The sequence below is a fragment of the Amblyomma americanum genome, chromosome 1 (assembly GCF_052857255.1).
Source record: "Amblyomma americanum isolate KBUSLIRL-KWMA chromosome 1, ASM5285725v1, whole genome shotgun sequence".
Classification (NCBI taxonomy): domain Eukaryota; kingdom Metazoa; phylum Arthropoda; class Arachnida; order Ixodida; family Ixodidae; genus Amblyomma; species Amblyomma americanum.
In genome coordinates, this window is record NC_135497.1 from 361,578,856 (window position 1) to 361,593,099 (window position 14,244).

Genomic DNA, 14,244 nt, shown 5'->3' on the forward strand with positions numbered 1-14,244 from the left:
AGTGTCTTGATAGATAAGCAACGCGAATTCACGCGGTACGAATTCTGTCTACTATTTCGTTTGCCCTGCGGCTGTCTCCGTCTTCTGTCTCTCTTTTTTCTTGGGGGGAGGGGTTTGCGATGCATCTATTGGGATGTTTAGTGCATTACACAGTATCTTAGCTGCCGTCCCTACGTTATAAAGGCGAGCCGTCGTTCGAAATTATGTTTTCGTAAGCCGCAAGTAGAGAGAGTGTAGAAGTCAGCGTCGAAGTGGTAGTATAAAGACCGCAATTCCTCGAATGCAGTCAACTCGCGTGTGCCATGCAGATATCCAGCTCGAGCGCAGCAGGTTCAGATTTGATGGCGTTGCCAATTACACGATCGCTAGCTGCCCTGGCTCGGTGTGTGCCGGCTTACCTGCCAGTCGGAATTTAACACGACACACCACCGCTATGGGTGCCCGCATGCCCAGTATCGTTTGTTCTGTGCCCACCTAACCTCCCAACAATTTCTGCTCCCAGCATCAAATGCGTTCACATGGCCACCATCGTGTCCGACATGCCCAGTTAGCTTCCCAACAAATGTCCGGCATTGCCAGCACGTTCCAGTATGGAAGTCTTTCTTCCCGGCATGCCCGGTACTTTCGCGACCATGTCCATTATGAATGCCAGCATAAATCATGCTGGTTTTTCCAACAGGGTCTCTCTACTTGCGGCTTACGAAAACATAATTTCGAACGACGGCTCATCTTTATAACGTACGGACTGCAGCTAAGAAACTGTGTAATGCACTAAACATCCCAATAGATGCATCGCAAACCCCTCCCCCCAAGAAAAAGAGAGAGAGAAGACGAAGACAGCCGCAGGGCAAACGAAATAGTAGACAGAATTCGTACCGCGTGAATGCGCGTTGCTTTTCTATTAAGACACTGTTTCCTCAAGCATTAATTGTGAACCGCCATCCAAGTATAAAAATATCTTTGCATCGTTAGCTTTTCCTCGCGATATTAGTTGCTGCTGGCAATTTTGCGCCCTCCAAAGCGGTATAATACCTGCAAAAGTTTGCGTGTAAAATTTCTCTGTGCCCGTCGTGAAGAAATAACAGTCGTTTCGCAAAACACCGAAACTGAAACTCAGCATCGCGTTTTTGCCCGGCAGGGGGCCAGGCCAGCCAGAGGCCTTCGTCACCTCCGTCACTATACCGTCGACGTTATTTTCCCGTCTATTATGGCGTGCGCCGCTATTTGCGCGGTTGTAATGAGGACGGGTTTTCAGTGTTTTGTGCAGTACCATCCTGCGTTGTAGTGTGGCTCGTGCACGTATGTAACCACAGAAGAGTGTAGGTTCGCGTACCGCTGTAAACGCGCCGTACGTGGCAAACAGGGTCAGCGGCAGCCGACGAAGCTTCTTCCTGTCAGTGTCCCCTTTGTTCTAGGTCGTCGCAAAGAAGTCGGTGCAGTCTCAGTTTTGAAATCGCAGTGCATGGACGTTGTTAATGTGCTTCTTATGTGTTAGAATGTGCTCATTGTGTAGCAGGTCTTGTGCCGATGTCTGCGCCAATGGTTCGGTGCCGTTGACTTCGTCACGAACGGAGTTTTCAATGTAAGAATATTCTCTATAGACTCGGATGCAGCTTTCTGTGAAGTTGCCTCTGAAGGAGTGACTATGCAGCGGAAGCTACGAGCTCTCACCGCCGGCTCACAAGCTTGCGTCGTTGGTTCGTGAGTGCGTGCGTGCAGCGCGCTTGTGAGAGCCGGCGTTTCGCGCTCGTATTTCTGCTTCGCAGCCACAGAAAGCTGTCGCCGATTATAATATATGCTGCATGCCTGTTGCGAATCCGTTGAACGGAAACTTTAGTGCGCCTATTTTGCACAATGTAAAATTTCTCAGTGAGTGCAAAAGTAAGCGGCAGCGAGAGTACTTGCAGGCCAGCTTTCAAATGCTGCGATTGTGCAACTCGGAGAGTTATTCGCTTGCAATCCTTATCATTAGCTAAAAAGATGCATTATAATTCGGAGCATGTCCATTCAGTTCTCCTGTGTGGTTCTTTTCACAAAAGGAATGCCATAATATACAGGAATGGGCTTCTCTTTACAGGCTTTTAGTAAGTGGAGAAGCTTCAGCGCAAGTTTGTCTACCATTTGCTAATCACTGTTAAAAATTGAACACTCATTTGTCAAACTTTTTGTGTTTCTGCGTCTTTTTCGTCCTGTAAATTTTCATCATGCTTGGAATATAAAGGGTGTCACGTCTGTTGCGTGTTACAATGCGTAAATAATTCCTGCTGAATCCTTTCACTCATGCTCGCATTTTGTGTGTGCTGCCTTTATTTTTCTGGGGTTTACTTGGTGCTTTAATAGGTTTTGGCAGTTGTCATGATAACAGAAGTACTTGTGTTGACAGAGTGCAATTTTAGGGGAGCTGATTGCGTTAAATATCCTAGTTTTTTTCTTTTTCTCTATTCATAACTGAGGGGAATCAATGTTGTGACACATTCTTTCATTTCTTATATCACTATGCTCTCTAATAACGAGTGTTCGCAGGTGGATCGTGGCTCGTCGCATGCGGATCGTCTGCATCCACTTTGGAGCCTACAGCACGGGTCTTGCCTCCTCGTAAAAGTAAACTTTGTGAGTTGTATGGAATGAAAAGGAGCGCGTGAATTCCGGCAAAGTGTTATTTTATGGCTTGTTTCAGGACAGCATTTAAATAAGCTTTTGGATTTCAGTACACATTGGATAATCATACTGATTTAAACAAATTGCATTTCAGCCATTACAGTATGTGAAAAATGTTGAGCCCTTTGTAGGATTCGGGGATTCGCGTTCCTTTTGCTTCAAGTGCCGGCAAACGAATATGATACATTACATAACATATTTTACGTGCTCATTACTACCTAACAATAAAACAAACCACTCAGAATGTTTTTCTCTTTTGGTAATGGTCCCCCTGGTGTTCTGTGTGTATTTACAAGCATGGGTATTTACTTGTTTATTTATATATTCATACTCAAAGGCCTCATTACAGGGTATTATTACATGAGGGGTAGACATGAAGTACATCAATAAGGGTTATAGTTGTTCAGTTTGATGTGGCCCGTACTGGTGGGAAAATAAATTTGATAAATTGTTGACAGTTTCAGCCTTTTCAATCAGTAAACTGCCTCGAAGCAATCTTCAAATATATTGCAAGTGTTCTTATAGGTAGATAAAACATAGGCATCGCATTTGAGGTCTTTTTGAAAGAAACGAAGTCATTGGTGCAAATGTGTTCACCATTCTTCTACAAAACGTGTGGTCAAAACGGCTTGAAAATGATGTCATTGGATTTTCAGAACCATTCTGAATGCACTTTTACCATTTTTAGGCATATCAGGCTAAGCTGGTGTCAAGGGGACCACTTCACTCTTCCTACGGCCTTTACAATCACCGCAGAATCAATGGGAGTTTTTCTCCAGAAGTTATTTCGTCTGCTTTTGCTATAGACGTCAAGACCCGACTGCTTGCTCCCTGCCTGTATCTGCGGTGGTGGGTGGCATTCACCTGGTTCGTGCTGTCGGCCACTGGTTCATAGTGAGTGCAACACTGAAATTTAAAAAAAAAACAGAATGCTGAGCCTGCGCGTCTTCAGTGCAGCCCACATGCGCACAGATTCATCACAAAATGTGCTCAGTGAAAATATTTAAAAGCAGGAATCATTCATTCCTAATCCAGAAGGAAGTACTCTGATGATTTTCTTGCACGTCTCATGGTCCATGATTAAATGATGCGTAATGCTAAGGGGAAGAAACGGAAAACTCAGATAGTGAGTTTTGAAGCTCACCTCATGAAAATGTACCATCGGGGGCAAAAGTGTCCGCAACGTGCGAGTGGTAAATCCTGTACCACCATTATTGGCTGCTGGCTTGAGACGATACTTGTAGAGCATAGTCAGACTCACATACACTAAAATTTGACTGTCAAATAAATATTGCGGGGCAATGTATATAATACTTCATTACGCTGATATCACTTTTCACGTGTCCTAAATTATTTTACCCCCCATATACCTCACAACTTCCCTAAACGAGAGACCTGTATCCATACCTCAAAGGAATACTAATGACTAATGTGTTAGCAAGTATCAGGAAAAACTCAGGAACCTTCTCCTCCCGCGTGAATGGCGGATGCAGCGGTGAAGCAGTGACGACCCCACCACGATGTGGCAAGAGGCAGAAACAGACCCCTTTGCACAGGCCGTAAGAAATAGAGAACACGTTCCCCTCTAGACCGGCCATGGGGAGAAATGCATGCAGCATGTACCTTATAAAAGGTTAAAGACAGTCTGCAGGCTGCCTGGCGTAGCGAGAGCGGTCAGTGTGTTGAATGTTGTGATGAAAAGCAAAAAAAGCTGCAGATTTTGTATGGGCCAACCCAAGAGGAAAACCTCGTGTGCTGGATGTACTTCAGCTTTGTTATATATTATTCTGAGCAATGCTGGAAGATGTGGACAGAATGATGATGACGCACACGCAATGGTGAACAGGCAAATAAATTTTATTCATGAAGCATTTCTAGATGTTTAATGCAGATAAAACAGTCAACAATCAGTCCTGTCACGTTCCATCGTTACCCTCATCTTCCCTCTTCCAAAATGCCTCTTCTGCTAGTAATGATAGGGAGGTGCTACTTATGCATGTGTCTTTATAATCAAACATTGTTTTACGCTCAATAATTTCCTGTGCTTTTTCATCTCGGTTTCAGTCAACTATCACTGTATTGCATATAATCTTTGATTATAAAGACACATGCGTGAGCAGTGCATTGCTATTGCTTCTAGTGAAACAAAGGGTGTTTCTGGAAGGGGAAAGATGAAAATGATGATGAAGCATGTGACGGGACTGATTGTTTGCTCTTTATTCTGCACTGTGTATATTGTAATGCTTAAGGAATAAAATTCTTCTGTTAATTCAGTGCAATGTGTGTAGTGCTTCTCATCCTTCTGTCTGTCTCTTCGAGCGCTGTTTTTGAAAATGCTGAACCAACCGCCCCAAAACCATTTTGCATGTGGTATAGTGTCTATATTTTTTTATTTGCTTTGAATGCTTCTGATTCTTATGATGATGTTCTTATCTCATTTTTTTATTGCAGAGAGCAAGAATATCACTGCCTGCTTGTTGCACAGCTGTACTGTGTCATGGACTCTGACTGCTTTACCTGCACATCCAGGTGTGGCCACACTAATACCATAACTGTTTCATTTCAGCCAGTAAAACTTTCTCGTGTCATTCAAAGAGCACCTTAAGTTTTTAATGACACTTTGGGTTATTGGTGCAGTTGGAGGAGAAAAGACCTGTGGTGCATGATTATTTATGCATTCTTGTGTTGTAGAGCAGCTGCTTTTCCTTATCCCTTCACTTTGATGTATTCACAGAAAAGTATGCTGAAGACTTCATACATCATTCTGTGGAAAAGGTGCTGCCTATAACACAGCTGATAAGTGTGCTAACATAAGTATCATGATGTATCTAGTGGATTGGATGAGATATCTGGGTACACAACACAAAAATAGCAATTTCAGCAGACACCAGTTGATGAGACGTCAGTGCATGTTTTTGTGCAGCTGACATGTGACAAGACTGAATAACTTTGTGATGGTGTATTTTAGTTTATGAACTTGAAATTGGGTCATTCCAAGCCATCTGACCCAGATTTTGTTCGACCATCTTCGATTTCCTTTAAAAAATGCATATAGTTTATTCTATTACTAGAAGCCGGCATTATAAAATAGCGAAGTGTTTTTTTTATTTTTAGTATGTGCTCGCGCAGACATGCAATCATGGACATCATAAACATGTGAAGCACTACGCAGGTGGATGATCTTATATGCTTTCTGCACAGTGGAAAGGTGAATGTTCTAAAGATATCTAAGTACCACATGCATGCACTATCACTGTTCATTTGGCTTAATGAAGAACGCATGACTATCAATTTTTTTAGACTAGACATTATGCTTTCACTTACAAAAATTTTGAAATTAATTTGTTTCATGTTTCATTATTTTTAAACTGAAAAAGGTAGAAAGCTATCAATTTTTGAAATTATTTACCAAATTTTATGGTCTCACAAACGTTGTATGAAATGCAAAGCAGCCTATAAAATGTTTCAGCGATGAGAAAACCTAAGCCATGCCAGAAAAAATCATAAATTGGAGAAAAGTTGCTTTCTGTGGCATATTCAGCTGTCAGTTGCATAGTGATGTGGTACTGGTAAGCATAGAAAGGTTGTAAGCTGCACAATACCATTCAGTCGCATTTATTATCACAAGTTTAATTCGACTAATTTTTGTTCTAAAAAACATCATTCTGCAAGTTCAGCATCAATGCCCTACCGTGGCATTGCTCCCTGCCTGCTCCTCAGTACAGTGCATGCTGGAGCCAGCTGCAAGTGTAGGTTTAAGCAGTGCTGCAGGTGGTGTGCTGGGCTTGAATGCTTTCATCTTCTGGAGTACAGAGGTCTACTCAAGGACACGGTTACAAAAAATAAAAATTAAATGGCCACTAAGCAGAAGCATCAAGTCAACCCTCGTGGTAACTGGAGATGTGGACCAAAGACCGCTGCAGCCACGCTCCTCATTGCACAGATTCAAGAAGCACTATGAAATGATGGTGCTGTCTTCTGCTTCCTGGAAGTCATTCAAGAAAAACAAATTGAACTCACTAAGTGGTTTAAAAGAGCACCTTGGAAAGAACAGTAGTGTTTCATCACATCGTCTTCATGTGCAGGCTCTTTCCCACTTAAAGGAAAACGGAGTGGATGGCTACCGTGCTTCGCAAAGCACAGCTGCTGACAGCTGGGGAGAATTGATGGCAAAGGTACATGCACAATAAATATGCGCCCGTTCTAGCTGTCTCTTGGCAGCAGCGGTTCTCAAAGTGTGGTGGTGTTGCACTCCCAGTTTCTCTCTACGGTTGAAACAGCCAGTGGTACTTCAACTGTGCATGCTAGAATTACATCGTAATCAGTGACCCAATTGTTTCAAGTTTTCAAACATGGATGAACGTGCCACCAGGCCTTTCAACCCACAAACATGGGAACATCCAATTGGAGCGCCTTGCAGCACTGCTTATATATGGTTTGCAACCGGCTCTAGTGAGCACTGCAGTAAAGAGCAGGCACAGAGCAACGTTGAGGTTTGGCATCGGTGCTCAGCTTTCAACACTGTTTTCTCGCCTAATACAAAAATTACTTCAATCACTCTCCAGAATAAATTGCATTCAATGGTAATGTGCAGCTTACTACCTTTCATATTTTTACTAGTATCACCTCACAATGAATTCGCACCTTAATATGGCACAAAAAGCTACTTTACTTGAATTAAGAAATTTTTTGTTAGTGCTTACGGTTTCTAATCGCTGAAACATCTTTTGGCTTCTTTGTCTGGCAGGCAACTTTGAAAGTATTTGTAATGATTACTGTGAGAACATAAAATTACATCAAAAATCGAAAAATCGCAGTTTGGTACCTGTTTCGAGTTTATTATTTATTTATTGTTACACGAGTTTCGAAACTTGAGACAGTGGCTTTGGCATAGAAATTTTTTTCTCAAAAAACAAGCTGGGATAAGATTTGCCTTAGTAATGTAATAAACTGTGATGGTTTTAAGGAATTTGAAGATGGTTGAACCCTTAAGTCTGTCAATTGGCAAGCAATGACATAAATGTGCATCTCCACCTTAAGTAATCACAAACTTAACTGAAATGCAAGGGGAATGGCAGAATTAAAAACATTTATTTTGACCTTTAATAAGTATATGGGTGGAGGGGATGCTGAAGAAAACACTAGCTCGACATATTTTGCCACCACTTTTTGGAGGCTAAGAGAAATGTGTACTATTTTTGGTAGGGCCACATACTTGATCTAGTTATGTGTTCAGCCTCTTTCACATTGTTGGGAACTTTCTACCACTGCTTCAGCTCTGTTTTTACCACTGCCTGCAAAGGCGGTAAGGGAAGCCTGCTTTTTGAAGGCACTCGACTTGTATGTTACTCGGCTCTGTCTGAAGTTGTTAGGTGCTGACGACAGCAGAATTACAGGATGAAGGTTCTTTACCCGTGCAACAGGTTAAGGATGCGGAAAATAAATATGCGCTCTTTCTGTCACTATTCTAGGCGTATCAGTGTAACACGTCGCATTCAAGTGACTAGTTTGAATCTAAACCCCTGAGACACTCGTCTTGTGGAATTTCCAAAGTGGTGCATAGTGAATGTGAAAAAAGTTGAGATCTCAAAGCCTGTGGTTTTGCAAGATTAACGTTTTGATTTTTGGTCGGGTGTAACAACTTTCTTGAAATTATTATATAGTTGGGTAAAATTCAAAACAAAGCACTAAATGCCCCTCAAATGATTGCACCCAGCCAATGGCGAGGACTTATTCTCAAAATGTGGTTAATTCCCTTTCACCTGCTAGGGTGGCGTCGTAGGGGGAGCCAGACGAAAGCAAATTAACCATGGCATAAGGAAAATCGTTCGACGTCATCGGCTGGAGCACCTCCTTTGAATGGTATCTGCTGCTTCTCTCTTGATATGTATCCGGCTATACCAACATTCACAAAACAGCTAGCAATGGCCTTATGCTATGTCCAGATTTTAACAATGGTGAGATATGTAAATGATCTTTTACTGGTTTAATGGTTTGTTAAATGATGCCAACTTTCCTTGATTGTTCCTGAAGTCTCACTATTTATTCACGTTCACTGTGCTTTGGAAGTGCCGCAAGGAAAGTGTGAAATGTTTAGATGCAATGGAGTTCTTTAAAGGTGTAGCAAAGAGGATTCTGAGCTGGTATTTTTGCCATGAAAACTCTATCTACATGCTCCGAGCATTCTTGGAAACTTCAAATTTTTGTCTTGTGCAGCCAATTTCTCTGTTAAATTGGATTAGATGTCCTAGCTCCCACCATTGTTTTTAACTGACCTCTGCGAGTAGGAGGAGTCAACTAGCACGGGGAGTGCCTTCAGCCAGTCACGTGGCAGCTCTTGCTTTTGCTTTGCTTTCAGGTTTCTACGAATAGTTTTAGTTGCAGACAGCATAGCTGCCAATTAGGCCCACAGAAATAAAAATCTCCGTGAACTGTTTTCACAAATCATTCCCCGTATTACTACATATCACACCGCCGATGACAAGTGGCAAGCCACCATGTGACTGACTGGAAAGCACTCCTCAAATTGGTTGACTCCTACTCTTGGTCAATTATAATGAAACAAAAAAGGTGGGAAACGGGACATTTCATCTGATGTAGTATGAAAATCAGCTCCACAGGACTATTCAAAGTTTCTAAGAAAGCTTGCAGTGTGTAGATCGAGTTCCCATCATAAAAAGGTGAGCTCAGAATCCTCTTTAGTGCTCCTTTAAACAGGACCATATGTTGAGCTCATATTTCTAGAATATTGAAAGAAGTCATGGTGATTTATTTTTCGCAGTCTTATCTGGTTAAATGACCGTGTCATAAGCTCATACCCTCTAAAGGCAGAGCTGAGTAAAATACAAGTCGAGACAGTAAACAGGATTCTTCCCTTTGCCTCTTTTCCAAGCAGTGGTAGAAACAGTGTAAAAGCAGTTTTACAGTGTGACCAACAGTGTGAGAAAAACTGAGCAGAGAACTGGATCAAAGTGTTTACTACAACCATAATTACGCAAATTCTCTCATAACTAGAATCATTGCCATCAGCCTGACTATGCCCACTGCAGGGTAAAGGCCTCTCCCATATATTTCCTTTGACAGCTGTTGCCACCGTATTCCAGAAAATTTCATCTGCCCACCTAAATTTCTGGAACCCCCTGCTATGCTTGCCTTCCCTTGGAATCCACTCTGTTAACATGAAGGAGCAGCAGTTATCTTGATTTCACATTACATGCCCTGCCCAAGCCCCTTTCTTCCTCTTGATTTCGGTAGCATGTCAATAACCCGCATTTGTTCCCTCACCGTTCTGCCTGCTTCAGGTCTCTTAAATGTTACACCTATCGTTTTTCTTTCCATAGCTCACTGCATTGTCCTAAACTTAAGCTGAACACTTTTCGTTACCCTCCATGTTTCGGCCCCTTAGGAGAGTATTGGCAAGATTCTAGAATACATGGTGGCAAAATATGATGTCAAGTTGATATTTTCTGCTCCCTACAACGTTTCAGAATTGTGCTTTTTTGTAGAAATCATTGTGCCAAAAAACAGGCTGTGGAAAAAACCCGCACGCAAACCAAAAGGCCACAACTGGACATGTGTTCACTGACATTACCAGGTCAGACATGCAGATTCCTTTATCATACAAGTACACAGAGGCAAAGCTGATGCTGTCATCTCCACCTCTGCTTACATGAAACATTGTCCACACTTCCCACGTTACTGGTCCAGATGACAGATTAAAAACCTTAGCACTATGGAACAAAGGCTTACGCTGTTTTTTTACTTTCATCCTTTTCCCTCTGCTGTCCACACGTGGCACAACGCGGTAACAGGTGTGAGCTTGCCGGCTAAATCATACAGACCAAAAATGCTGAAGGCCAAAGCTAGCGGCAGTCTGACAGTGGCAAGGACTCATGGGCACTGACTTGAAACATAAGACTACAATACCCCTCTTTACCTCCTTTGAATACGCTGCCGTGAAGCTCAAAACAAGTTTGCTTTTTGTTTGACCTCGGGTGATACGCCCAGCAAATGTGTTTTGGTCTCACCTGCATACATGCGTCCTTTCTCAAAAATTTTGAGCCCAAGAAGTCTGATTCTCGCCATGGTGTGTGTCTCATTACCTATCACCAGGTTTCTAAACCTCATGAAGGTAAGAAGAGTTCTCATCCTCACCCCCTTGGAATCTAGGGCTTCCCAGGTTGCTACAAGGGCCTCGTTATGCAGCTTGGAAGCAAACTCCTCAGGCTGTAATTTTTGACAAAGGCCATACATCAAGGAACTACTGAATCCCTTCATGTGGTGCTTCAGCACTGAAATCTAATCCCCAGCCTTGCACATTGATAACCCGCAGCATTGCAACTATGGGTCTAGGCTGGCTGGCAGAACTTCCAAACACGAAGTAATACCTAAACACCTGCAAGGTGAAGCCTTTAAAACTGTGCTCAAAGTTTTGGTCTACACAAGCAAGGGAAATATCCCTCACGGTAGGAACCACTCTTGAATGCATGCAAGCTCATTTCTTTCTTTTTCTTCGTGCAAAAGCTCTTCTGGCCACAACTGCGGTATTTTTGTTGGTGCAGTCTCCAAGGTTTTGCAATTTCACCTTGATTCTATGTGTGTGAGGGAACAGAAGGACCTTTATGTGTGGAAGAAAGAAGTTTGTGCAGGCTCAGGTGTGGCTTCTATTATGAGTAATATTTTCTTTGTGTGTGTGGACCAAAACATTTAGCGCAGTTTGCAGGGCTTTGCCTTAGAAGTGTTTAGTTACAACTACTTCATGTTTGTAAGGCCTTCAAAAAGAAAAGCATGGGATTGGACTTCAGTGTTAAAGTGCCAGATGAAGAGACTGCAGTTCCTTGATGCTCTTATGGAGGGGAAAGCATGGCATGTTTGCTAGGCTTACTATCCAAGGACAAAAGTGCCTATCGTGAGTTTCTTGTTGACATATTCGAAGTTGATGAAGAGTGATGTCTCGTACTTCAGGTAAATGCTCAGTAGATTTTGCCACCACCATATGCTATTGCCATTCAGTCTAAAAAATTAGCAATAACCAGCTATTCACAAGATCTGGTTGTATATGTGTGTGCAGGTTTGATACAAGGCCAAGTGAAGACACCAGCTCAGGATAGGCTGGTAGGGAACATGGTTGCTCTCATACTACCTTATTGAGCTATCTCATTGCCTTCGCAATGTGAGTTAGAGGTAAACGTATGTGCGGTTTCTCGCACCAAGGAAGATTGCATACCGCTTGAGTTTGCTGTCAGGCACAACACAGGCTACCTGCCATTGTTGGTGCCATAGGTGCTAATGTTTTGTGGTCAATATTATATCAGTCGGACACCGTGGTGTCAGCGGGCAGCAGGAAGAGAATTTTTTATGTAGTTACGCTGACAGGTTCACATCTTTCAGCGCACTGTGCCTCGTGTGAACGGCGTAGTTGAAAGGATGAAAGAAAAATTGTTGCATAAGGTTTAAGATTTTTATTCTTTCATATTCCTTCACTGGGATCAGATTTTTATTCTTTCATATTCCTTCGCTGGGATCAGTTAATGTGGGAAGTGTCAGAAGGCTTTCATATCAGGGGAAATGGAGGTGATTTCATCAGCAGTCTCTTCATTCACTAATATAAGGAATCTGCATTTTTAGCGCAGCAGTGACGGCGAACATGTGTCCCGTTGCGGCCTTTTTGGATTGCGCACCTTCCCGCACTGCATATCTTGAGGTCGTAAATAAGTTTCTGTTGTGTATTAAACTGCGAGTCAGGACTGGGTTTACGTTCTCTCGGTGTTAGTGTTTTTTGCGCTGTTTTACTTGAGTATGAATTCTTACCAACTAGTCCATTTCGCCGTCTTAACTGGTGTATACCTTTGCTCAAGCTAAGGAGCTAATGGTTGAATGCTTTTATAGTGCGTAGGTACAATATTTACATAGTAATTAAAGCAGAAATAAATGATTTCCTGACCAGATGTTTTATATTCTGTGTACAGTACTAGAGTTCCGCTTAGCCAGACTTAAGTATGCGCTGCAGCCAAAGGATTCTTTTCTCGGGTCTGACGGATTTTAAAGGTAACCACGTATTTTCAGTTTGCTTTCAGGTTTATTGTTTGAATATCTACCTCTTTGCAGGGAAATTTTTTTGCGACAAGTGTTCCATTTGAAAACTGACTTGAAATTATATTTTTGTATTTTGATGAAGTACGAATGGTTGGATGAAAAGAGTATCCATATATTTGTGCTAGGTACAAATAGCTATGAGTTGCGGCCTGCTTGCCTTTGGCTATGCTAATTTTGTTTATTAATCTTTCCTCGGTTTAATGTAATATTAAAATGTATCCCAGCTGCTCCAGTAGAGGGCATTTAGGGGTAACATAAACAAATCAATAAATGTTGTTAGTGCAACGGAGCGGATTCGAAGAGAAGGCAAGTGTAGCAGGGGGCGGCCGAAAGTTAGGTGAAGGGATGAAATTAAGAAGTTTGCAGGCATACAGTGGGTGCAGCTGGCAAAGGACTGGGTTAATTGGAGAGACATGGGGGAGGCCTTTGCCTAGCATTGGGCGTAGTCAGGCTGATGATGATGGTCTGTATTGATAAATTCCTGCGTTCTAATTTAAAGGAACCTACTTTCACTGAAAAAAGGTTTTGAAGCCAGTGTCTAATAAAATGCAGGTACCACTACCAGTTGTCGTTTTCACAAGCAAACTGGTGCTCTCATGGCAGTTATTGCGAGCATATGCTTGAAGGTACGGTGCACCGTCATTCACTTCAAAACAGTCATCACGGAGTCTTTTTTGGTCTTGACGTCACAAATAGAAACTGGAAACTGAGTAGTGGGAAAAAATGTCACATTTTTAAATTTGGTTGGCTGCAATAAATGCGATTAACATAGACAGAAAGTGCAACAGAGTCCGTGACTCAGTTTTTGCATGAAACAAAAATTAGATGGAGTGCTCAGTGCGTCCTTAAATAGTACTTGCCCATCTTAACTGCGGAGGCTATATGAGGGAATGAGTTCTTGGGGTAGTTTACTGAATTGCAGCCCGAAGGACTCATAACGTGGCAAGAATACTTCTGTACTGCTGCCATTCCTGTAGGTGATCATCCTCATTCCTTTTTACAGACTTGGGCAAGACATCGATGACCTTTCCACACCATGCTGTCCCAGGAGCGTTGCTGTGCGTGAGTGCACAAGTATTGTTGAGCAGATCTATGTAAGCCAGCGGCTGTGCCGTACAAGCTCTGCAGACAAATAAACCTTTGAAGGTAGCAGGTTGTTTTTCTTTGTTTGCAAACAGGCCAACGAGACAGCCATATTTTTCCTTTTACGTCACCATAATTTATGCTCTGCAGGTTGCAGTGCATCAGTTTATGGTTTATCATGAAGTGAATGTGCTCCTTAATCTTAGTTTAATGCATCATATAGAGTTTAGAGAACGTCACTCATTATAATTATATCCGGTATCTGTATTATTTTATTGAGTCCCATTCCACATGCTGTTTCATCAAATTTCTGGCGTCGAGCATACCGAGCCACAGTATACAGCAGTAGTACCATGCGTATGCCAGTCGTGCTGCTACCCAGCTTGCTCGGTTATGGCCATCACTAAA

The 14,244-nt window shown here is 42.4% G+C and overlaps 1 long non-coding RNA gene across 2 annotated transcripts; it reads left to right on the forward strand.

The window, feature by feature from the left end:
* The first annotated feature begins 1,248 nt into the window (after positions 1 to 1,248).
* LOC144100889 (uncharacterized) lies at positions 1,249 to 13,890 on the forward strand. 2 transcript variants are annotated; one of them, XR_013307884.1, is made up of 6 exons: positions 1,249 to 1,582; positions 2,524 to 2,610; positions 3,347 to 3,552; positions 5,110 to 5,187; positions 11,729 to 11,772; positions 13,757 to 13,890. It is a non-coding gene; the product is annotated as an uncharacterized LOC144100889 (long non-coding RNA). The 2 variants fall into 2 exon arrangements; XR_013307885.1 differs by lacking the exon at positions 11,729 to 11,772.
* Positions 13,891 to 14,244: the final 354 nt, after the last annotated feature.